Here is a 25,552-nt window from a genome sequence, read left to right as displayed (position 1 = left end):
TGTTATTGTGGCTCCCACATTCATGCTTTTCCTGCATCCATGGATGTGTGTGCCTATACACTCAGAAATGCTGTATACATGTAGTGTGTGTGAATGTGTATACAAAACACAAGCATAACTTACGCAAATACGGCACTGAAGCATATCGTATGTAATCACAGTTGTCTCATAGTAGCGCCAAAACCTGTGCTTCTAGATGCATGATGTGGGTTTGTCATAAAATTCATGCAATTCTGGTGTGTAGCATAACCACTGTGTTAATTCTGTTATATTCACAACCAACACCAAAGAAAATCATGATACTGTGTAATACAAGGATAACAAAAAGGAAAGTGAGGCAATACTACTTAGATAGATGGGTTTCATAACTACTCACGCCCCTTTTGTAGTCAATAGTGGTGTAAAGTGAAATGCATGATGGGCTGTTTAAGAGAGAGAGATATTTTATATTATTGTTAATTCTTCTGTCCCGACCTTAGGCCACACCTACTTCAAAAGCGAATCCAGACTCAGATCTTGACAGAGATCATGACCCTGTTGAAACCAATGGCTGTTTTATCCTGGAATTCAGTGGAGCCAGGCTTTCATCTCTGTTATTTTCCCTGAACATGTCTTTTTTTCTGCTTTTGCTCCAAAGTGTGGTGTTTCTATTTCTACTTTTTTTTTTTTTTTTCCTCTCTGTTCCTCTGAAAATGCTTTGAAAGCCTTTTTTTTTTTTTTTTTTTTTTTTGAGCAATATACTATAGATTTGCTCAGAAAATGTGGAGAAATATAACTTCACTGCCAAGCAGATAAGGTTGAGTTGATGTTAGTCTCCATAGTTGTTCTTCTGTATGCTTCTGCTTTCATCATAAAATGCCTTTAGTTTTGGTTAGATGGAACAACAAGTGAAAAAATGAATATGATGAGGAGAACCTGGTCTCTAACAGGCTTCAGAACTCAGGTAATGAGATGGCTTGTGTCTTGACCTACAAAACTAGGGTTTATGTCAATGTAGGGGTAGGCCGGACACAATAATCTTTAGAAGGAAATGCTTTCTAGCTCTCTAGCAACTTATGTTTCTAGCATCATTGAAGTTAATGGTGCATTTTTTGACACTTTAGTGTTGCATAAATAGTACTCACATCAATATTCAATGAAGCTATTCATTTAGAGGTAGATATACCACATTTGTGTCTGGATTTGCCTTGTTTTTCTTTCTTATAAACAGACATAGTAATTAGGCTTTTCTGAGGTCAACATTCTTTTGATATTTCAAGCTTGTAGGTGTTTGAACTAATGACAGTTAGCAGAGGACATTGGTGATAGATTTTGTGCAATATTTTTATCTTTCATAAAATATACAAAATGAAGGTAGGTGATAGATTGCACTGCATACATGGTTTGGTTTTTGTTGAAACAAATTGCTGATGAATCTTAGTTTAAATTACATGTTCATGACCAGTAATGCTGGCAATGTATGATAGCTCTCACCTGCAATTCCTGTGTGTATGCACAGGTACACATACACACCATTTTAGCTGAGTTAAAATTGCTGGTAAAGTCATCTCCAGCAGCTCTTTGTATAATATTACTCCTTTGAAACTCAAACCTACAGTTGTTCACAATTTATAGATGAGACTACAGATTCTGTTATTTTTTTTCCTCCCTCTTCTAATGATTGGTAAGATACTGTCCCTTTGTGAGTTGTATGGATAGATCCCTTTTATAAAGGAGCAGAAATTTCAGTGCACATCAGTGCCCTATTTGCTCTGTCACAGCCAGTTGATCTTGTTTCCATCAAGTGTTTTCTGTTAACAGCCATGGAGTAACGCACTTGTCTTCGCATTGGACTTTGATTTCTTGGCATTATACTCACCATTCCCAACATTTTTGTGGTTGTGAAGAGATACTTGCAAATGTGAAAAGTAGTCTCCTCTGGTGCTTGTATTTGTAGCATCAGTTCACATTTGATATGAGTTTAGCTGAACATGAGACACGAAGATTAAGCACTGCCCTCTGAAATGTTTTGCCTTGTTTTATGAGAATAATCTCATTTCTCTTAGAAGATGCTCAAGTGAATGGCAGGCTGATGAGCCCAAGTGAGCATACGATGTTTGATTTCACAAACCAGGCATTCACATTATGGTATGTTCCTAAGAAGCAGGACAGGGAACTACTGCTGTGCAGGTCAACTTGGTTGAGTGTTTTCAAACAGTCGATCATCTGAAATCAGAGCTATGAGCCTGAGTGGAGGCCTGGCACTGGTGGGGCTGTTGGGAGAGTTGGGCTGACCAGGACATGGTGCCTGCTTGCACAAGTCTCCAAAGGGATCCACCAAAGTTTCAAGTGCTTGCCTTCTTTGCTCAGCCCAGCTAATGCTGTTTTCAGTTCGATGGTGACTGCAAGGAGAGGTAATACCCATTATTTAATCCATCTCTTTCCCATAAACTTTGGCTTCCTGATAGCATTAGGAAGTCCTGGTTGCCTCATATCAGTGTTAACTTTAATATGAGTTTGGAGCATGGAAAAAGAGTCAGAAGGCAGACAGAATTTTGGAACAGTAGTGTTCTATAGTTGAAGATTTCTAGATGGGTTGGTCATTCCTGTTGCAGAGGAAGTTTGAAGAAATGCAAGGCAGTGAAGTTTTGGCTGTACTGCTGTGCTGCTTAATGATGGAGACCAGTACATTCAGTTGAAACTCTGGGCTTGCTGCAATTCCTTACTTGCAATACTGCAAATGGCAGGAGGAGAACAAAATAGATTAAAAAAAAAAAAAAAAAAAATAAGAGCATTGTTTTCTCAGGAAGAAAAATATTTTTAGTAAGTGTAGTTTTATGGGTTTTGTTTCACCCTTGATGAGTCAGCTTAATGCTCCCATGTATGTTTATGATGTATGCAGTAAAAACTCAGCATGTCTTCATGGGGCTTTATTTTTTGTACCCCAAACTTGCTATTGTAGACTGAAAAGTGGATATAAGCAGTCAGAACACTGAACATATGGTTTTCCCAAAAAATGTTTATATTTTAAGACATTATGCCAGCATAGTTTGACATACAGTCAGATCTGAAACTTTAGGAGACATTAATTCATGAGGAACTGATGTATTATTGAAGAAAAGTCATTCCACAATGTGATTTTTTAAAAATTATTTTGGTGGTTACAGTTACCTAGGTTGAATGAAAAGAACTGAGTATAGTCAAAAATACAAATTCAGAAATAAATGTCCCTGTGGAACATAGAAATCTCACAAAAGCAGTTTCTTGGTTACTTCCCAAAGTGAAAGGCTATGATTTTTCCAAATTAATACTATTATTATTTGTAAAAGTTATGGTTTTGTATGTAGAAGTTGTTCTTTTGGTGGAAAGTGTATCTTTTTGTTATACACTTCTATTGCTTTCTATGCCGAAGTTGCATGGTCAGAATTCAGAAGCTGGCAAGTAATTTCCAGATGAATGAGAAAGAGGTGACAGAAGAGAAATGTGTTTCTGGGCTAGTTTTGATACAACGTGCTTTATCACAGAGCAAGTACGCAATTTAACTTCCCTGAATGTAGGCAAAAATCATCATAAAGCGATATGTTTTCCAGAAATAACCCAAATGGGCATAGCTACAAGTGGTGTTCGAAAGAATCTCCACCTTTCCAATGTCACCTTCCTCTTTGCTCTCACATGCCCTTTTCTTGCTTTTTCTGAAATTATCATACTCCATGGGTCTATAACCAGAACCCACTCCCCTCCATTCACCCAATACATTCAGTTCTGCAGAGGCCCCAAGCACTTTACATCCTGGGTTATCATGCCTATTGTGTGCAAATGCCTTTAAACATTTGTTTCCACTTGTCATTGAGCAATAAGGACTCAACATAAGGTCTTTGATTATTTCTAGATTCTATAATAGAAGGTACCCGCACCTTCCTGATAGTCATTAGAATGTAGATGATATTCAAGCATGCACATACACAGTGTTTTTAAAAGGATGAAATGGCTTTTTTTTACTCCTTAATATTAGGTCAAAGGGTAGAAAATGTGGATTCTTTTCTCTGTGAGCTGGATGGACATCAGAGATTCTTCTCTTTCATTTGGTCCCACAGCCCTGCTTTGAAATGTCTCTTACGAGATGAAAAGGGTGTAGTTGTAGCTTTAAAACCATGAACTTTGCACATTAATGAAATAAATGGTTCTTCTTTTTATTCTGGGGTCTGGGTTGAGACAATACACAGAAGTAAAAATATATGGATGTCTTCTGTTTTATTCTCTCCTGGCTTCCTTCCCCTCCACTTTTAATTTGTTTTTGGGATCTGGCAAGGAAAGCATGCTGAAAAGGCCCAGTGTGTTGATGTGTGAAATTGAAGGAGTTGCTCATTCTTATGATCCAAGACACTGTGCCCTTTGACAGGGTTAATATAAAAAAAAAACGAACTGGAAAACGCACACCTAAGTATGAAAAATTCCTTGAACTCAGGATGTGTTCATACAAAGTCAAATTTCTACAGTGTGGAAAGCATTAAACTTGATCCAGAAAAAATGTGAGGTGCCCCAGCCATTGAGATGTGAATCTCTTTAATCTGCACAAGCATTAGAAAAATCTGAAACATGTGAAAGTTCAAAAGCTGCAAGGCTGTTACATGACTTCTTATTCATTTCTCAAATACTGTAACTTTATATTGAACTGTGCAAAGGCTTTTTTGTGTATTTTTTTTTCTTCTCATAAGCAGTATATCGGTCACTCACTAATACGTTATTGCGCATTGTAAAGATGAAAATGGGTTTAACTTGGTTATATCTACTTGAATATAAATTTTTGATTTATTTTAGAACATTTCTGTAGCATTTCAATAGTTGGTAACTGGCACTTTCTGAGCAGTTGCTGTGAGGGACTGGGAAAAGGGCAAGACTTAGTACACTTCTTTGTGGGTTGTTGTTGGTGGTGGGTTTTTTTGTTGTTTGTTTGGGTTTTTTTAGGATGCAAATCTGTTTCACAGTAAGTTTAGAGGTAATTTTAATGACAAGCTCTAACTTTGCATGAGGGCTTTTTAACTGTATGTGTGCTAATTAAAAACAAAAACCCTAACTAAACCAAAGAAACACCAGAAACACAGATACCTTTACAGCTCTAAAGTTGTGGTTTAACCCCAGCAGGCAAGTAGGACCACACAGCTGCTTGTTCTTTCTGCCCACCCCAAGTGGCATGAGGGAGATAATAAGAAAGGGAAAAAAACCTCATGGGTTGAGATAAGAATAGTTCAATTGGATAGTAAGGGAAAAGAATATAATAATAATAACAGAATATACAAAGCACGTGATGCACAATGCAGTTGCTCACCACAATGCAGTTGCTCACCACAATGCAGTTGCTCACCACCTGTGACACCCACAGCCCATTCATTTCCCAGCAGCAATATTTGCCCCCAGACAACTCCAGTTTATATATTGAGCACGATGTCATATGCTATGGAATATCCCTTTAGCCAGTTTGGGTCAACTGGCTTTGCTCTCTCCCAGCTTCTTGTGCACCAGTTAGAGCAAGGGAAACCAAAAAGTCCTTGACTACCTGGCAACAACTGAAACGTCAGTGTATCATCAACATTCTTCTCACACTAAGTCCAAAACACAGCACTATACCAGCTACTAGAAAGAAAATTAACTCTATCCCAGCCAAAACCAGGATAGAAGTACACCAAAAGGATCTTCAAATTTGGTGAAAACTTACTTCACAAAAAATGGTATGTTACTGTTACCCACTTGGTAACAGAAATGCTCAGGCCAAGAATTTCCCATTGTCACCAACACTCTAAAGTGCATATATACCTAATTCCAAGGGCCAAAGCCTCCATGCCTGGCCCCAGGCTGTCCTCCTGCTGTAGCAGCCAAATCTCCTATGCAGTCTTGGGCTGCCTGACAGATCTGGCTTCCCTCTGTGGGAGTATTAACTTTTTTTTGCATCTGCAGTTGTAGCATTAGGCTTATTTTTGATACCTTTGCCCTTACTGTGGTCAGCTACAGCAGCCCTCAAGTTTTCAAATAGTTGTCTCTCACTGGGGTATGAGTCATGCTTTGGGCTGTTTGCTTAAATGAAGTACTGGTTGAGATAAAGTTGCTGGGGAGGGGGGTCCCGTGTGTCTTAATGGTTTTGTTCTAGGAGCTGCCAGGAATGTAGTGCTACAGTGCAATGTCTGAAACAAAAATAGTTCTTAATACATAGGCTAACAGGCTTTCTTAAGGGCAGGAAGAGCAGAAAGTTTCATACTGATTTCCCATTTGAAAATCAGCCACAAATTTTTGTCAGTGAAATTCCTGTGAGAAGATAGTATAGTGACAAAAACCAGTTGGAGCTGGTTTTTAAAATGATGTGCAACTGCAGAATCTGACAAAGAGGCTTTTCAAGTCCACTTCCCACAAAAAATGTCTTCTACACTTAAAAGGACAGGGAGAGGCCTGTTTTCCACACGAAAATAGTTGGCAACCTGACTTTCATTGACTTGCCAAGAGATGTATCAGAAGAACTGAGGTAATCCACTAATTTCTGAGGTGGTGAAGCAGGAAAGTGCAAGTATTCTGTGGGCTAGAGATGGTGGTGGCTGCAGGAGCAGAGGAACATCAGATAAGAATTCCAGGATCTCTGGAGGAGACTACGTTCTCAAGTAATGCTCATCATTTAGAGTTCTAAAATCTAAACAAAATACATGTCTCAAACCTGTGCCAAGACCCAAAGAGTTTAAAGGTAAACATTAGATAAGGATTAGCTGTAGTCATTCTGTCCTCTGCTGCAAAGGCCTCACAGCACAACAAAGGACTATTGATCAAAAAGGTCATGTAAAAGAGGGCAGGGTTTGAAGAAACTGAATTAAAAAGAAAAAGCCCAAACAAAGCAAATGCAAAAATAGTAACTCAGAGATGAATGGAGTTCTGTACATCAGACATTTCTCACATGCATTCTTTTATTTGTCTATGCAAAAAAAAATGAATATCTATAATTCTCTTGGTTTGTAGAGTGACATCCCCCTGTAGTCTCCAGCGCTAAAAATGGTTAGTAATTACATGTGTTCCTCTAAATAAAATGGAAAATGTGGCAAAAGAAAACATGGCACTGTGCCTGGGTTTTCCACTTCATGCTGTGCTACTCTACATGTCTTTCAGGGATGCTTAAGGCTGCTCACACGCGTAATGGTAGCCAGTGGCTACTGACATATTCCTCTAGTATTTAGGCCTTTGCATGGTAGCAGAAGCTGCTAAGGTGTATGACATGAGCAACCTGATATTATCTTTATCTTCACCAAAAATGCTTCATCCCTGCCCCAGGCTGTGGGAAAGGGGAATAATTCTTTGTAACTGAGATTGATCCACAAGTTGTGAGCCTCTCAGATCCTGAAAAATATTAATAAAGGGCAATTTACTCTTGTGAGGCTGCTGGAAAAATATTCTAAAATACAGAGATTCTAGTGTCATCTGCAGACGACAATCTGCTAAATGTGTTTGTGTTTTGGGGGCAAGCGGAAAGAGAGCATTCCCTGTGAATGACAAGTGCCAATCTCATAATGTCATATTACCATTACAGATGAATAAAGAAAAAGGCCCATTATGTTATATCTAACTAGAAAGAAGCTTAACAAAGAAATACACTGTGTTGCTAGTGAGAGGAAGGATGGACTTGTGGTTTGGGCACAGGAGATGTTGGTTCAAATTTCTGGCTTTGCAAGAGACTTCCTCTGTGACCTTGAGCGACTCGTGCACTGCCATATTCAAAATGGCAGTAGCACCCAGACTGGGAGGCTGATTTCCTAGAGAGGTAACTTCCCATTTGGGCACTCAAATGGGTGCCTAAGTGGTCAGATCTTCAAGATGAGCAAAAAAGTATTTTGAAAATCTATAATTAAAGTAGGAACTACAGGGCTTGGAGCCTTTTTTTTTTTTTCTTTTTCTTTTCTCCCACTTCCCTCTCAGCCCATTTTTCTTTTTTTCCTTCTCATGAGCATTTGAGAATCTGATCCTTGACCTCCCTTGGGATTCTACTTGTAGTCATCTTAAGGCATGGTTTCCCGGCTGAAAATGGGGATAACAATGCATCCTTTATCTTACTGTTTGCCAGTTTTGTCCATTTAGATGTCAGAGCTTTGGAAGAAGGAACTGCCTTCTACGATATACAGTTATTTGACCCAACCTTTGAGATTGGGAAAAATGGAGACTTTAGACATCAGTGTGATGAAAAGGAACACATAAATGATGGTAAAAGCAGTGACTTTGAATAATTGATGAACTCAGTTTAGTAGTATTAAAACTGGTTTTACTTGTTATAGAAAGAGAAGATAATTTGGGTTAGAGTCAGGATTCCTTCAAGACTTGGGAATGCAGAGCTCCAGACTTGTGGGTTAAACATATCTCTACCCAGAGTTAGAGTCTCTGTTGAAGCATGTTTTCAATTATATTCTGTTAGAAAAGTAATGCTGAAATTTATCTTAAGTTGTCACAGTGCTTCAGAGCAGGGGCTTTTCCTCTCTCCAAGTCCTTGAACAAAGGCAGGATGTGTTCAGGGAAAACTGTTTCCAATTAAGTTGATGCATTCTGTTCTTTAATGTTCTTTAACTTACAGAAAAATCCTGTAGCCAGAGTTCAGAAGGATGATTCAGATAAAATTGCCTGGAAAGCAGTCACTTGCTTGGATTTCTGTGGTTGCACCGTGTCAGGCCCTCAGATAGCACAGGGTGACACATAGCCATGAACTTTACCATAACTCTGCTGGCAAATGTTGGGGGTCCAGCTCTTCTCTGTGTCAGGTCACTGAATATGTAAGAGGGACTTGAAGCATATGAGTTAAGGGAAATAAAAGTGATTCCAGCAAATTTCTCTGTTGCCTGTATGTGAGGTAAATTTTTGATGTAATAAGAATACCTTGTTCAGCAGAACAAGTTTTTGGAGTTCCAAGGGGTTTCCCTGCCTGACTGAAGCATTCCTGTTCATCACCCATCATTTTGTTGAGTGCTATCCTGAAAACTTCTGTCATGTTGAAGATTAAAAAGGGATTATGTGTACACACAGTGCATTAATTGTTCAGCTTCAGTTCTCCAGCTCAAGACAAATACTAGCACTTCTACATTTGACACTCTTATTTGTCAATTCTTGGAGCTGCTGCTTCAAGGATCGCTGAACAAACCACCTTAGCAGTCTTCTGTATGTTCGTTCTTATCTCCATCCATGCTCCCCCTGCACTAACACTTTTCTGCTGAACCCTAGCCAGCAAGGTTATGCCAGAAATTAATTTGACTCACTGATGTTGGCTGCTTTGCAATGCCCAGGCTGTTCAATTTTGTTTTCCCTCAAGGCCAAATTTAAGACTACTCTGAACGCATTCTCAAACTGGCTTTGGCAAAGGTGAAATATATATGGAAATTATGATAGAAATAAATCCTTGCATATTCATTATACTAAATAAAGAACAAAAATCATGTGACATAGGAACAAATGGCCAGCTTCTCACGTTGGCCAATATCTTGTTGCAAGACTATGCACAATTGGTGCAATTGGTGGTCAGTGCTGAATGAATTCTGAATTTTTCAAACTTTGCAAGAAAACCTTTTTTTTTTTTTTTTTTTTAATTTTTAAGAGTGAGGTTTATTGTGGACAAAGATTTTACTGAACCAATCCTCCTAACATTGTCCACTTAGCTGGAAGAAGTTTGTGCTGGTATTCAGTAATGCATTAACCATCCGTAAGGACCTATAAGGAAAATATCTTCTTAAATTACTGAGTGGCTTTGCTTAAGAGCAGAATGTTTCCCTAACTTCTCTTCCTAAAAAGAATATTTTTGCCATTAATACGATCTGTCATGCATTGTGTATAGGACCAGTCGGATGGGGCTTTGAGCAACCTGGTCTAGTGAAAGGTGTCCCTGCCCATTACAGGGGTGTTAGAACTAGATGATCTTTAAGGTCCCTGTCAACCCAAACCATTCTATGGTTCTGTGACTGTACAGTGACAGGGGTTTTAAGATGGCAAAAGCTGTGATTTAATTTCCTACTTGGTTTTGGTGTGTTTAATACTTGAGTTAGGTTATGGATCCAAGTTATCTAGTGGGCTATAACTGTGAACCTAAGTACACTTTCTTCTCTTACAACTAGGTACAACTTACTTTTGTACTCTTAAAATTAAAAGATCACTTGGGAATCTAGCCCCTGAAAATGTTAGAAAAGATCTAATGTAACATTAAAACACACTGCAATTCAGAGTGATGTCCTTATTTAGTCTTTTTTTGAAAAGTCAGGTCAAACCTCTCTTCCATCGAAACTTTTAATTTTTTTTAATCACAAGCAGTTTTAAATAAACTTCCTGGACTCAGAAGTTACTGGAGTTTTGACATATGCACTATGGGATAATTATTCTATTTCAGGATGATATTTGGTTGTATTATTTGTTACAAGTATGCTGTTTCCCTTGTCTGTGTTTGTGATCTTAGCAATATGTTCCTTTCATAGAAAGAGGATATGTTTATCTCTTAGTATAAATAAGAAAAGCCAAGAAAAATAACCATGGTGTGATATGGGTCTCCTTAGAGCTGGGAATAATATTATGAATGCCCCCTTAATGAAAGACTAAAAAATATATTTATATTGCTTTGGAAAAATCTGGAATATTGGATCTCATTTTGGAAATCTAGGCTGTGACTACTTTCTGCCTAGAGGGTGCAAATTTTATATTCTGGTCACCACTTTGAATCAATTATTGACTGGCTGAGTGAATCCTGTCCACTTTCTAAATCACAGCAGAAATATATTTCAGTGAGATGCCAGGCTGAGACTATTTGAATGAGCAGATTTTTTAAAAAGAAAAAAAAAAAGGTTAAACATATTTAATGGCAGAGTAGCAAAATATTTTGCTATAAATGAACTAATGCCCGCCATAAAAGAAGAAGAAATCTCCTTCCAAACTAATGAGTCTAAGATATTTTTATACAACATCTATCATATATTCAAAAGTTTAATTGATGTACATTTATTTACCCTGCGAATCTACTCTGAAGTTATTGTGTTGCTCCTGTAAATGTATTAGTTTCTTCCAGACAAAGGACTAAATGACTTTCACAACAAACTATGTGCATTGCCTGATATATGCCTCATGGACGATTGCAACATGTTAATATTATCCTTTTCTTTCTACAAACCTTAAAATTTATTTAGAGGAGAAATCACAGCTGCTTTTGTCTGGAGAGCATCAGTGTTTTTATGACTGGCAAATGTGACTGGTGACGTGACTCAGCTTTAACAAGTGACCTTGATGTTACAATAACAGGCATTACCTCAGTAGTCGTAGTGGAGAGATGTGAATGCTTCAGTTTTGCATAAGTGAGACTGCATGTGGACAGATTACACCATAGCAAGCAGATCCCTAATAGTTAGAACTGCTGTGCTGTATTGACATACAGTTTGAGAGAGACAGTGTAAATATTATCAGTGGCTTTTCAAGCTTTGAGTAAATAGGGCATATGAGTAAATGGCATGGATGAGATCGCGAAGTTATGGATTTTACAATGGCTTAATTTAAACAAGACTATTTGCAACAACAATTGATATATGTTTACAATAGCACATTATAGAGACATTGTCGGGTCTGTCTTTTGACAGAAGGATAGCATTTTGAACCATCCCTGCTTGACTGGCATCATACTCGTTTCCCCACCTGCTGATTGCTGCTCACGGTACTAATCTGATCCCAAGGTTATTTTGACAGAAAAGTGTCTGTTGTGACAAAAGCACCCTTGCACAAGATATTTGTGGCCAACATATTAGTAGTGTGAGGATGGGGCCAAACTCTGAACATTGCCTGATGACTCCAGCTTTAGCCAGTGAACACTGAACAAGGAAAACTTCAATAGGTCAGGGATTAAATTACTTTCCTTCTTCTCTTTTGTCCTTCCTTTCTTCCCTTCCCTCCCCACCCTCTGTGTGGCTCTCCAAAGAATATATATTGATTTTTGGCCCTAAATTATCACTGTGACAATGATGGACAGAGGATTTCAATGTGGCATTTTTGTGAACTGGTCAGATTTTTATATACTTTCTCAAACAAATAACACTGTGGCTGTCAGTTTTTGATCATTTAAGCTAAACACATGCAGAGAGTAACAGCTCAACATTTTAAGGTGCTTGAATAGTTGCACTAATTTAACAATACATAAATGATTACTACATTGCATCACAAAGTACCCACCCTTTGGCTGAGCTAGGAATGCATCTAAAGCATAAAAAGCGATCCATCAGTGTCTAAGGGCTTTAAGTTGAGTCTTTGCATGAATTCATGGATGACTTTACTTGGAAAATGTTGACTGGCATTGGAAAACAGAAGCTGGACAAAATTAACAGCAAATCCTCTCAGCGAAACAGATCTGTTGACTGTCAGCTGCCCTAGATTTTAGAGTGCAAAACCTCTCAGACGGTTGCTGAGCATCAGTGGCTCAGAATGTTGGGGAAATTAGCCTCTGGTTGTGAGAATAACTGGATTCCATTTGTGTAACTTTCAAACTTTTAATATTTTGAATATTTGAGTGAAGAAAAAGTGGCTTGTTTTCATTACTGTATTTGAAGGGCTGAAGGGTATTTTTTTATCTGGTTTTAACACCTATTTCTCCTCAGAGGATCTTAGCATACATGCTACTTTATAAAGGCCACCTTTTGTTGTACTTACTGAAACATCTACCTCCCTCCTCCTCTTCATCCCTCAGAACACCCTGTAAGTGGGTCAATAAAAACTGGCACAGTGAGACCAGTGGCTTCAAATGGAGAAACAGATATCACCTCCAAACATCTCAAAAATACACATCCCACTTCAACACCCTCCCTGTCACCTTTAATCATAGGTATGGTTTCAGTGAGGCTTGAGAATATTGCAATAGTAAAACCAACTTTGTTAAAGACAAAAAAAAGGATTGTAGAAAAACTCCCACCACTTTCTCTTGAGGATCTCTAATGTTTCCTGTATGTCTGTAGAGGGGCTGTATTTGCAGCAGTAAGTCTATTTATTTTTATCTCACATATAGTGCTAAACAAAAGGATTCTCTTTCTCTTTTATCCTTCTAAACTGAGTTTATGGGAGGTCTCTCTTTTTTCTCAACCCCAAACTGATGCAGGTAATAATTCACATCCTTTTTGATTGCTCTTTCATGAATAGCTGTTAATCTTAATGATCCTTCAATCCTGTATTTGAATGGACCAGTACCCATTCCCATGCACCCTGGAGGATTTATGTCGGAGCACACATATTAATTAGTTAGAATTGTGTAAGCAGTTTTTTCCAAAACCACCAGGGCCTGTTAGTCATCTAGATATTAAATAATAAAAGTTCATAAGTTGAAACAAATGTTCTCAATCATTGATGCTTAGTAAAAGAGAGGTTTTAAAGGTGCAAATGGAATTAGATTTCCTGAAATTCAGAACTGAAACATTGCCTTTAGAAGAAACTACTACAATTAATTAATGGAAAAGACTCATATATATATATATGGATGCACATGCATGTGTATGAATATTTAACTATCAAGCATTTCTTCGAAGTTGGTTTAGGAGCAACAAATCTGGCTGCGAGAGAGTCCTCTCCCGTGTTTAGTGAGGCATCGCATCGCCACAAATGCTAATCCTCACAGCTAAGACAGCATCCATACTTCAGTGACCACAAAAGAATTCAGCTGCACTGTGAGATGTGGAGGTAGAAGAAGTGCCTCCATTTGGATGTCAGGGAGGCTATAAAAGCCAGAGTAGAATGCACTGCAAGGGAGAAAGGATGAAAAACTACTTGCAGGTGTAATGTTCACAGGGACAAAGTGAGGGATCCAGAAGGAATCCTGAAGGCCAGAATTATGGAAAGTGCTTAAGTCCCTGAAAAAGAGTCTAGATGAACATTCAGAAGAATGCATATATAAACAATATAAACATCAGAGGGAATTTTGAAAATGGATCCTAGATATGTGGAAACTCAGTCAGTCCTGATTACCTTGATGTAACTCATGCTATGTAGCTTAAATGAGGCTGTGATAGGTACATTTTGTGCCAGAAAGAGAACATTTAATTACATGAATCTCATAGAAAGCTACTGCATTGTAACAATGAATATAACTAAAACATCTGTTAAAAAATATAATGAATAGTTTTAAAGTGCTGAAGTCAGGGTTCATTATTTGACTTTAAGGTCAGATTCCAAGTGCACTCTATCATTCAGCTTCCCCTTTTATGGAGAGTTCATTGAAGAAAAGGGCAAGGAGGAAATATGAGGAGGAAAAAACTTGTTCTTCCAGCAGCTCTCATAAAATTGTGCACTTATTTTCTCAAAGATTGAGGTTAATCTTTTGTAGTTGTACTTGAACTTAATCTGCCTTGATTTATAAAAGGTATTAAATTTTATTTTCTGAACTTATCCCTGTACCCTGTAAAAATTTTTACATTCAGTATTCCCTCCAGACTTGGATAATTTCATTTCCATTTACTGTTCTGCATACATAGAACAAGCAGCAATGATTAGACTGACAGATCATCACTGCTCAGCAACAACACTCATTTACCCCAAATCTTTGCTTTGCAAAGTCTGAATCCATTGCAATATACACTTCTGCTTCATATGATCTTCCTTCTTATACAGGGTAATACCACTTTCTAAAACCAAGTAAGTTCTGTGAAGAATTTTGAGTGGAGTTTTGCTTTGATTCAGTATTTTGACTTGAAAGGATGATTCTTCAGTCAAAACTATTTTGTTTGGGAGAAAAAGTGAAGATTCAACCAGAGAAGTTTATGAGGCCGATTGATTTCACGACAAAACTGCAAATGTTATAGAACAAGTGCCTGTTAGCAGAAATGTACCTAAGCAATTCTTTCAAAAGTCTACTGTGCCCTTAACTTCTGTGGATAAAACCAAGTTTCTCCAGCATTACTAGATTTAAGAAAAATAAGGTGATTTTGGAGGCAGTTCAAATAAATATACCTATTTTTCAAGCTACATGTCAGTAATAAAATGTGAGAATGAAATATGCTCTTACACATCTCAGTGAAAGTAAGTTGGTGTTTTTAGCAAAATTTTTACCAGTGTTAGAATCCTATAGGAGAATTTGTGCTATTTGTAACATTGAGACAAATTCCTTTCTGACTGTCCTCTTGAATAATTTTTACTACTTTTGCACCTCTCTCCCCCTTCCTGATTGCTATCAAGTAAACAGTTCTACCTTTCTTCTTCACCATCTTTAACTCTTACAAACAGAAATTAAACCCCTTTTTAGCAGGCTTTTTTTTTTTTTTTTGGTCTGATCCTTACAGCCAAGGAATTATCTAAAGAAAACAAAAATAAATCATTATCACACAACAAGTTGTGGAATTCACTGCAGCTGGAGCTGGCAGTTTTGGAAAACAAAAGTTTAAGTGTTCTAAAGAAAAAATATCCATGTTTATGCAGAACAGGTCCACGGTCATGTTCAATGTGATGGCTGCATGCAGTATCCACTCCAGAAATTTGATCACCTCCTGCCTACAGAGGACCTGGGAACAGAAAGCTACCTACCTCTAATGGTCTTATCCTGGTCATCTCCCACTTCCATTGTTAGAAACATGATGATGGACAAGACAGTTCTTCAGAATGAACCAATACTTCAGTTCCTGTGTAAAGCATTCCTTCTCCCCTCAAGGCCCAAATGTGGAACATGGTGATAAGGTCTTCCCTATTATGAATATTACTAATACAGTATTAATATAATATGTTCAACTGTCTCCATCTGACGGGGACAGTATCTGGTTCTTATTTGTGGGACTTGTGTAAAATGACTCTGCCACCTATGTGCTGGAGGAGGCATCTTGCTGGAATTGCTGACAAGGTGCCAAGAGTTTGTGCTTGTTGTAGCACAGTGACTTGCAACATGGCCAAACTACCACTCTGCTGTGAGAAGAAGCATCATCAAATGCAATGAGCCAATTTTCCTCCTATATATCCTTGGAGTAGCAGCTACAATTCTCTTCTTGTGCAGCCTGGCTGTGCAAAGGGGAATGACACTCTTCAATACCAAATGTGTACATGCTTACCAAAGCCTATAGAAAGATTTCTTTTTTGACTTAGAAGTCATTTGCAAAACTTCAACCTGGATTACTTGAAATAATAGACCTGTCACTAACACGATATTTTTAAAAGTGGGTGCAAATTACACCCTTTTGCAAGAGTCTGCTGGGCAATAGTAGAAACAAAACAACAGAAGTCAGGGTGTGGACACCAAAGGGAAACAAACAGCAATGCTAATTTCAGTATTTCCTAATTTGTAAATCAAACTTTGTTTTTCACAAGTCTCTTTATATTCAGTCTTTGCAAACAATAAAATAATATTTAAAGGTGCATTTTAAGTAATTATGATCTGAGTGTAAATATTATCCTAATGAGTTCTGGATATAAAGTGGAGAGCTAAGTGATGGAGCCTTGTTTTGGAAAGTCTGTCGTATTTAGTACTGGCTTAGTAAATGATGCAGTAACTCACTAAGTGTTCACAAGCTTTAGAAAAACTGTATATGATTCTCTATATAGCTAGAACAATTACTGACAGGTTTTCAGACAACACTATGGGTCCTAATGTCACTGTTTCAAAGTCCAGCTTTGATTTTTGCTGCTTAGATTAATTTAGGAAAAAAAAAAAAAAAAAAGGTTGCTATTAGGAATACTTGTACAAGAATCCTGGAGTAATATAATCTTATCCCTTTTGAATGTCATAGAAAATCAGTTCCTGTCTTTTTTCTTCCCTAAATAACTTTTAGTTTCCTGGTAATTCTTAGGCTCATTCTTTTAATCACTTCCCAGTGTGCAGAACTGATGGGTAGGGGTCTAGAATATTTCCCCATCCCCACAGGCATTTACACATTGCAGCTGTCGATCATGTGAACATATTCATGTTTGCTTCACAGCTGACACCCTGCAAATGTCTGGAGTGCCTGGAGATGGTAAACGTGTTTAGAGCAAAAGGAGCTTGCTTCTTATAGGGATGGCCTGCCAATTTTCTAAGAGGCAAAGGAATTGGAAGTGAAAATAAAGGCTTCTTCAATTTCATTAAGACAATACAGACCATCAGCGAATGAGAAGAAAGTGTGTCATGCTGTGGTACAGATCTAGGAATCCAGACATCGGAAAAGCACATAATTTTCTTTATATTTATTCCCTTAGAAGTAAAGGATTTCAGAGCAAAAAAGCTAAACATTTCACAGATTTTAGATTTTTAGCTTGTCTCACCTCACGTTTTTGTAAGAGATTTTCCTTAGCTGCTGCCTTAAAACTCTATTTTGCTGTGAAGTTAACTAAAATTTTGACTGCTGTCAGACTAGGGATGTGCTGAGACTGCTGCCTATCACACTGACCAACTGTGTCACTGCTTCTTTGTTCATCTATCTGTCTGTTTTTTTCTGCTTGTCATTTTTTGTCCCACTCTTATACTATAAGTGCCTTTTAGACAAGTAACGGTTTTGCAAGGAGTTTTGTACAGCACCTACACAATTACTCCTGATGCATGCCACCCTTTTTTTTTTTTCATCTGTTTGGTTCCCTTTTCCAGCTGAAAAACTTCTACCAGGTGAAAAAAGATCAACTCCCTGTTATACCAAATACAGGAAATCTCATATGAATGCAATTATAATTTTGACAAGAGTCTAAAATGTTTAAAGAAGAATCTCCAAGGCATTAACTTCTGTCAGTGCTTGCTTCTTCACTAAAGCAGAGCTCATAAGTTTATGCAGGGACTGAATAATCCAGTCAACTAATTAACTATACATTCTGTCATTTTTTGAACCCTTTCATTTGAGAGAGCATGAATGTTTCCCTCTGTAACCTAGTGAACCTAATATAAGACAGTGAATTGTCATTTGAGCTGATCTAGCCATATTCCTTTTTCTATTTAAGGAAATAATAAGGCTACAAGGACACATTTATTGCATATCAAATTATTCAGGTCTTTTGTGTTCAGTGAAGCTCATTTAAACAAAAATCTGACAAAGGAATAAATATGTACTGATGAGTAAAATAATGTATACTGGCTACAGATGACATATCTAATTCTAATGTTAATGCATTTAGTACCAGAAGATAGACATTTATGTGTCTGTATTTTTATGTTACATAAATCACCTCATTGAGTATGGTAAGCTTACATGCCAGCAAAGTGAGCAGCTGTGTTTCAGGTTAACCCTTAGAACACTTATCTGTCGCCACAATCTTCTTTTCTTCTGGTAGTGCATACTCCATAACTACCTCTGAACTGCTGATCTTTCTCAATTTTTTTCAACAGGAAGGATGCAGCCTTCTGTTGGCTTTCTGCTTGCCCACCACCTTGCTGAATTCCGTCCTTCTTGGTACTTCTCACACCATTGCTACTCTGTGGATGAATGCTTATGCAGTTCTAAAGATGAAGTGAGCCTTAACACCTGGAAATAGTGTTTTCTAGAGTCATATAGATACACGGACAGATGGATTGCTTCTCCAGTGGATGTCTTGTCTTCAGAGCTGTTGTCTTGGAAACAGTCCTTGGTATTTCCAGTAATATTTCCCCCTTTTCTATATATATATTGTATTTGTAAGACATTGCCCAGCTACAGAATGGCCAGTTTCTAAGCACTCAGCTACGTTGTAGGCCTCTCGAGCTGCAGGGAAATGGATTTTCAACATTTGCAAAATTTTGCTAAATTATTAAACAAAAACCACAACAAAACAACAAACAAACAAACCCAACCAAACAAAGGAATTCCCATGCAAACAAAAGCAAACCCACAAACAAAAGCACTCTCAGCTCTCACTACCTTTCAGTATGAGAACCAAAGCTAAATTCTTATACCATGAGATATTTCACATTTCTTTCTTGTAGGTTGCATTTTCATAGGAAGAGGGAAAGGCATGAAAGAGAGGTGTCAGTCTCTGAATAACAAGTCCTCTCTTTCCTATGTAAAAGTTCTTCAAGAATCAAACACATATATTTTACCAAATCAGTATGAAGCAGAAATTAAAACTGCAATGCAGCTCTGTGGAATATTAAGAACGACTGCCTTTTTTTTATTTTTTTTTTAATAGCATGTTAGAAGTGGGGGAAAAAAAAAAAAAAAGACTTTACATACTAACGTTAGGACTGATCCATCTGTTGCTTGGCAGTGTCAAAACCCGTTACCAAACAATTACTCCCAGTATAATTTGCTTCTTCATGGTAAAATGGATATATACCTTCTCGTTAATTTTTTATAAGAAAAAATATATTTATACCTTTTCATATATATTTTAAGGTATGAGACAAGGTCTTACTCACATTAACCCTTACTTTTGTGTCCAATCCCATCTTTCTTAAATCACCTCACAGCATTGAGGGGAAAACTGCGTATATGACTGAGAGTTTGGAGGCTTGGAGATGTTAGCAAAAATCAGACATTTAAACATTGTGCATTAATAAAATAGAATGAAAATAAGTGTCAGCTGCAAGCCAGCCCCACTCACACACCAGTACAACAAAGTAAGACAGAGAGGACAGCAGTGACTACGATGATGTAGAGCAAAATGTTGTGGCTTCATACTACATTTTGTCTCCAAGCAGCCATTCGATAACACTGTCATCCAGGTACACAGTTGTTCCTTTCAGTACATCACCATAGCATGATCTGCTATGCTTTAGAAGCAGTTCTTTTGTGATATATTTGTCCACTTCTTTATGTTCTATTTTGTGTCAATGAGAACATTTTATACAGATTCATCAGGGAAAGGACTTTTTTTTTTTTTTGGATGGGGAGGTTGTCCAGGACTATTTATGTTCACAGTAACAGGACTTCTAGGCTTGTGTCTGCAGGAGATGAACTGCATTTTGTATCACTGTCTTCACCTCCACATTTGGGATTATCTTCACCTTCCTCTGCTATTGTCCCCAAGGCACGTGTTATTTCATATACACATACATTCTGTCATGTCTCATTCTTTGAATAAAAAACATGTTTGGAAGATGGGAAATAAGGGATGGATTGAATTCTGTAGATATGCACAGAGGAGGCAGATTTCCTTCTTCCCACATCTAGGTGGTATTTGTGGGAAACATCTGCCTTGATATTTTCCATCTTACTTTTGTGGAAACCAAATGGGACTTTGTGCAACTCTGTGTTTATACATCACTTCTTGTATGCAATACCACATTTGTCTCCAGCTTTATGGGAGGAGGTTCTATTTACCACAGCAGGCATAGCATGGATTCAGCAACAGGACACCATGAAGCAGCTCAGATGGACTTCAGCTGGATACTCCAAAATCAGCAGCACCACAAAAGGTGGGACTTTGGCTCCAAAACTCCTCTGGCTTCTCTCTGGGGGCAACGGGGTGAGAATTTGCTACTCTTGAAAAATTTGAATGAATCTCAGAGCACAGTGCTTTTCCTTCCTGTCCTCTATTTGGAAAAGGCCATGATACACTTCCAATTAAATGAGTGCATATCAGTATTTTCATACAAAGACATTTCTAAAAGACACGTTTTTACCATTTGCCTTACTGGCTAGGAAATTTTTTCAAAATCTATTAGCAATGATACAGACAGATTTAGAGTCAAGAACTGAATTTTCACAACTTGAACCTTGAATATGTTGATTAAAATTTATTCCAATATAAAAGATCTCTGCAAGGACCTACCCTCAAGGGATGTGTTTTTTACATGAATGTCATGTACCTATGCTGATATTCTTTGGGGAATAGATATAGCATTGACTGATTGTACCATGTTAAATTAGCCATTCCACTGAAATAAATAGGAGTATCCATGCAAGGAAGGAATGTAGGTCTGAGCCTTTGATTCCTGTAGCATACTTCTTTAACCAAAGCAAAATATTACTCTGTGTTTGGATTATGTTCAGTTGCAGCTGAGAGATGATTGTTTGTCTTTCAGATTCCATTCACATGACCATCTTTTCATAACTAATATATGATAATTTATACTACATACTCTCAGGACTATGTCATGTGAAAAGTAATATTTAGATAGCCAAATATCTGACACAAAAAGTATACGACTATCACACACACACATGCTTAAAAGTCCAAGAAATCACATCTCCCAAGTTGCTCATATCTTTCCCTTTCACTGTTTGTGTTGGTTTCCTTTCAGTAAATACAACTGCAGATCTTTGGCCTGTGCCACGTGTCAAATAAGGATAAGAACCCTCTACATGAAAGTCAGTTTATAAATGTAAATGGAGCAGATATTTAAATCTTAGCAGTTTCCCTATATATCTACTAGATTATGGAGGTGTACGTGCAGGGGTTACTTTTACATGCAAAAACCCATTTATGATGATTAAAAAGAATTGTGTGTAGAAAATATGTTTAGAGAATGGACTTTGGCATGTAAAGAGTTTGTCAGAATAATTGATGGAATGAATATTGAATACCTCTTCTGAGGAGACAAAAATACAGAACAGTTTAAAATCACTAAAAAAGAGCAGATAGCAAAATATTTATATATTTTTCTCCTTACAATGTTTTACTAGATTCTGATTATCTCGTTTGGTGCACTGTCTTAAATCCAATGTAATGATAGGAAAGCATGACTTCTTTTTTTTTTTTTTAAATTACTTTGCAGTTGCTGGGGAAATTGTAAATAGCTAGAGTTTAGATTTGGAAGTATCTAATTGCTCCATTTTCATCTGAATTAACATATAATACCATCTTTAATTCTGTATTTATCACAGGAAATTTTTTGCTTGAAAGATATACTTCTGGGAATATGTTAATTGTCCTGTGCCACAATATCACTTCTGAAAGGAATAAATCTTAAATACTAGTGCTCAGTAGGACTGTTCTTCATCTTTGCTATAATAATAAATACTGAATGTCAGACCTTTTCAGAGATCCAAATTGGAAATGTCTTTTATCTTACTAAAATGAGTGGAAGAACCACACATGTATGTATGAAAGCAGAGAATTTTTACCCCAAACATGCCTTGCAAAGATAATTGGAAAGGATTAATTTACTGCATGTGGCTTTGAGGGAGATGAATATTCTGGTGTGCTCCAAGGGAATAAAGAGTTCATAATTCTTTACTTTTGCTGGTGCAGAATTGTCTGCAAAGTTTGCAGTGCTCAAGTAGTTTTAGATGTACCGGTCCTTGAAGAAGTTATCCAAAACAAAACCTCAGGATTTCGCTGTTTGAAGCTTATTCATATTGCCACAGCCTTTTAATATGAAATTTTGAATATTGAAAGTATTTTGTCCCTTTGTTTTTAATATTTGTGCAACAGAATTTCTTGCAAATGCTAAAGTGGAATAATTTATACATGTATACTTTTCCATGTATGTTTACACCAAGATTTAGAAACCTGTGTCATTAGAATTAGCCCATGTTAAGGTTGGTTCAGATGTGTGCTAGGGAGTACAGTTTGACTCAGAGAGGCTCAGACTGAAAGATTTTTTTCTGTCCTGGGTGGAAAGCTGGTTAATTGAGCTCTTGTACTATTCATCTGCTTCCATAGTTTTACCTGAGTTGCATTTTCCTTGCTTAGCTGCCCCCTTCTTATGCAAAGTGTCTGGCTCAGCATTCTAACTTTGACCTATTTGACCATGCCCATTTCCTTTCTGCTGTGTGGCAGTTCAATAAAGGCACTGTGCAAGCAATCACCTCTTTAGCATATTGCCAGACAGACAGAAGCTGACATGAACCTTCTAGGAAAGCTGAGATGTGGAGTAATATCCAAATTCACCTGAAGTCAGCAGTTATAAGGTGTTATCTCTGAAAAGCAGAGGGGATTGAGTGGATACGCTTTGAAAGAATTAATGGGATATCCACTTTAATGCTCTCCTAAGAACGAAGGCATGTTTTGCAGAAATCCTGTCCAGAATGTGTGCTAGCGCAGCGGCATTTGGGTCAACCGGACCTCCTGTGAGGTGAGACTCTACAAAGTCTCTGTGGTTTGCTGTTGATGTCTCTGGGCTAGTCCCCTGTCAACAAAGAGGTTCTCTAGAAACAAAACCTCAAGGAGCTGTATTTACGCATCTAAGGAAGGAGTCCCAGAATCCCATTAGGAAACTGTTCAGCTGTAGGACTGCAAAAGTGTCCAATGGTATGGGAACTTATACTGCACTGGTTGGTACCAAGGTACCAGCACTCAGCTTTTATAGACGCAGATCAGAAGTCTGCATTTCTCCCTTCATCATAGCTGCATGGGAATCTGCTTGAATTCAGAGAGTATGTTGTTTATTAGCTGGTATAGTGAGGCATAGAGTCAGCCTCGGCTGCAAACTTGAGAAACCATGAAATAGATTAGCTTTATACAATTTTGTGAGGCAGTGTAAAAAAAATACAGTGACAGCTATCCAAGTGTGGCTATAGAGTGGCAATAAGGCTGCAGAATAAAGTCTGTCCACCTCTGAAACACCTACAAAACATCAGCAGGTGATTTATAGTGTTCTTCAGGGGTAAAAGATAGTTGGGATAGGATCTACAATGCTTATTGCTATCATCTGAAAGATGTTTACTCTGTTTTAGTTTTGCAGATGTCTTATCAGTCAATGGATCTGTGTATTGCACAGCACTGTCTTGAGCTTAAAGCTCAAGAATGAAAAACGTATATTTTCACTCATTTGCACACAGAAGGTTGTTCAGCAGTTAATTTTGAGGAAATATTGGTAACTGTGCAGAAAACCTTAGGTGATGCAGAGCTTACACTCATTTACAAAAATGGTTTCACAGAGGATGAGAAACACCTCAAATCCTCAGAAATCAAAGTAACCAAGCACAGATGGTCAGGTACCAGGCCCGTGAATTACTGTGCCATCAGCAAGTCAGACCATTCTGTGGAAAACTGAGTGCTGCCTCTTGTTCAAAGCAGGGGATACATCTGTTTCTTTGCTCCTGAGGTGGCTCCTGGTTTTCTCCTCCTACTGTGACTTTCTGATTCTGGATCTCCTACGTTTCCATGTTTGTCAGCAATGCGCATGAGCAAAGTGGTATTTTCATATTTCAGTGCAGTCCAGGCCCCTTAAAGAAGAGGGTTGCAAGTGTGAAAGAGAGATATGTTGCTCCCTAATGGCTTATTACCATCCTATTTGCAATTCAGATCAGTTCTAAATTGACTGAAATTTTTAAACACATAGCAGGCAGTTTAAACTAATGATTGTCTGGAGGTTCACATCTGACATGAACTAAGCTTCTGTTCAAAACAAATTGCAAATAATTCCTCCCTTAGAGTCAAAATGTCACTTTTTACACTGCACATTGTTGCCAGATTTTGTCAGTTACATTAAAAAAAAAAAATGAACACAAAAACCACAGGAAAACCTGCTACCCACTGAATGTTCTGAATTCGAAAGCGGAGCAACACTGTGGTTATTTCGCCCCCTCCCTCCTTATTTACAACAATGTATGTGTGCGCCTGGCTCTCTGTAGCCTGGTCAAAAATCCTTCCCCCCCCAGCTCCCCGACCCCCCCCCAGCCTGCGCTGAAGGCCCCGGGGGCAGCGGGAGGCCCAAGTTGCCTAGCAACCACCAGCAGGCCGTGGGGCCGCCTGGGCCGCCAGCCTCTCCCCATTGCTGCCGAGTTAATTGCTAACTCTCCTTCATGCCTCCAAACCAGGCATTTCGCCTTGGTCCCCCTTCTTGCCGCTAACTTGCCCAGGCCTACACAGCCATGGTCCTGAAAGTAAGGATCTTGAGGGTGGCTGTGGCGTGTTGGAAGGACAACAAGATGTAGTAAAATGGGCTTAATCCTTCATTGTTTCCATTTTTCAGCACCCTACCTACTTGTAATAGCTGCTTAAAGAAGCAATTCAGCGTTTGGGTTCAATTCCATCAGGATTTTAAAGTCCATAGATTTGATGATGATAAAAAGGGCAGCTCTTTAAAAACACCCAGTGGAGTGGAAAGTGCATGTTTAATATGTTATTGAAATTGGGTTTCCCTTGAAAGAAATAACCCATCTGAGTGGACTCACTGGAGAAATCTTGCTAACTTACAACCACTGATAACTAGTTGTGAACAGGGAGGTGTTCACTAATTTCTAAAGGGAATGAGTTTACATAGAGAGAGAGAAAAAAAAAATCCAGTTTCCTCTAGTGTAAGCTCTGCATATTTCTGCTTTGTAGGTGCTGGCCACAGGGAGAAGTGTTGGGAAAGTCTTTCTTTTTTACACACGGTGTTATTGGATCAGGTATCTTTGTTAGATGTTACTTGAAAGTTTGTGTTACTTAACTGACTTGTGGCTATCTCTGGACTCCAAATAAAAGATTGTTTTTCAAAACTTATCACAAAAAACCCTCTTATGTTCATCAGATTGTTTGTTAATTGCTATTTATGTTTTCATCTTGAACTGCACATTGATATACTTTGTACAACATTGCATTTTGCAAAAGCTTTTGCATAGCACGTTGTCATACTAGTTTTTGGTCCCTTTTTCTACTGAGAAGTATTTCTTGAACTGTTGTTAAAACGGTAGTTTCATGGAGATCCCTGCTTAAGGAATATTTTCTCATTATTAATGAGTGGGCCTATGCAAACCTCATGAGGTTCAACAACCATAGCAGCTCAGAAAGCAAATAGCACTCTGCTTAAACACCATAGCTGTCGGTATACTGTGCC

The 25,552-nt window shown here is 38.0% G+C and overlaps 1 long non-coding RNA gene across 3 annotated transcripts in view; it reads left to right on the top strand.

Annotated features, from left to right (window-relative positions):
* Window positions 1-25,228, top strand: part of LOC135578813 (uncharacterized) — a 284,707-nt gene extending 259,479 nt beyond the window's left edge. For all 3 annotated transcript variants that reach the window (XR_010470931.1, XR_010470932.1, XR_010470930.1), the window contains one exon: window positions 18,257-25,228. This is a non-coding gene — a long non-coding RNA (uncharacterized LOC135578813). The remainder of the gene's footprint in view (window positions 1-18,256) is intronic.
* The last annotated feature ends 324 nt before the right edge of the window (window positions 25,229-25,552 follow it).

The sequence above is a fragment of the Columba livia genome, chromosome 2 (genome assembly GCF_036013475.1).
Source record: "Columba livia isolate bColLiv1 breed racing homer chromosome 2, bColLiv1.pat.W.v2, whole genome shotgun sequence".
NCBI lineage: Eukaryota > Metazoa > Chordata > Aves > Columbiformes > Columbidae > Columba > Columba livia.
Note: the sequence above shows the minus strand (reverse complement) of the source record. Positions and strands in the feature narration are given on the sequence as shown.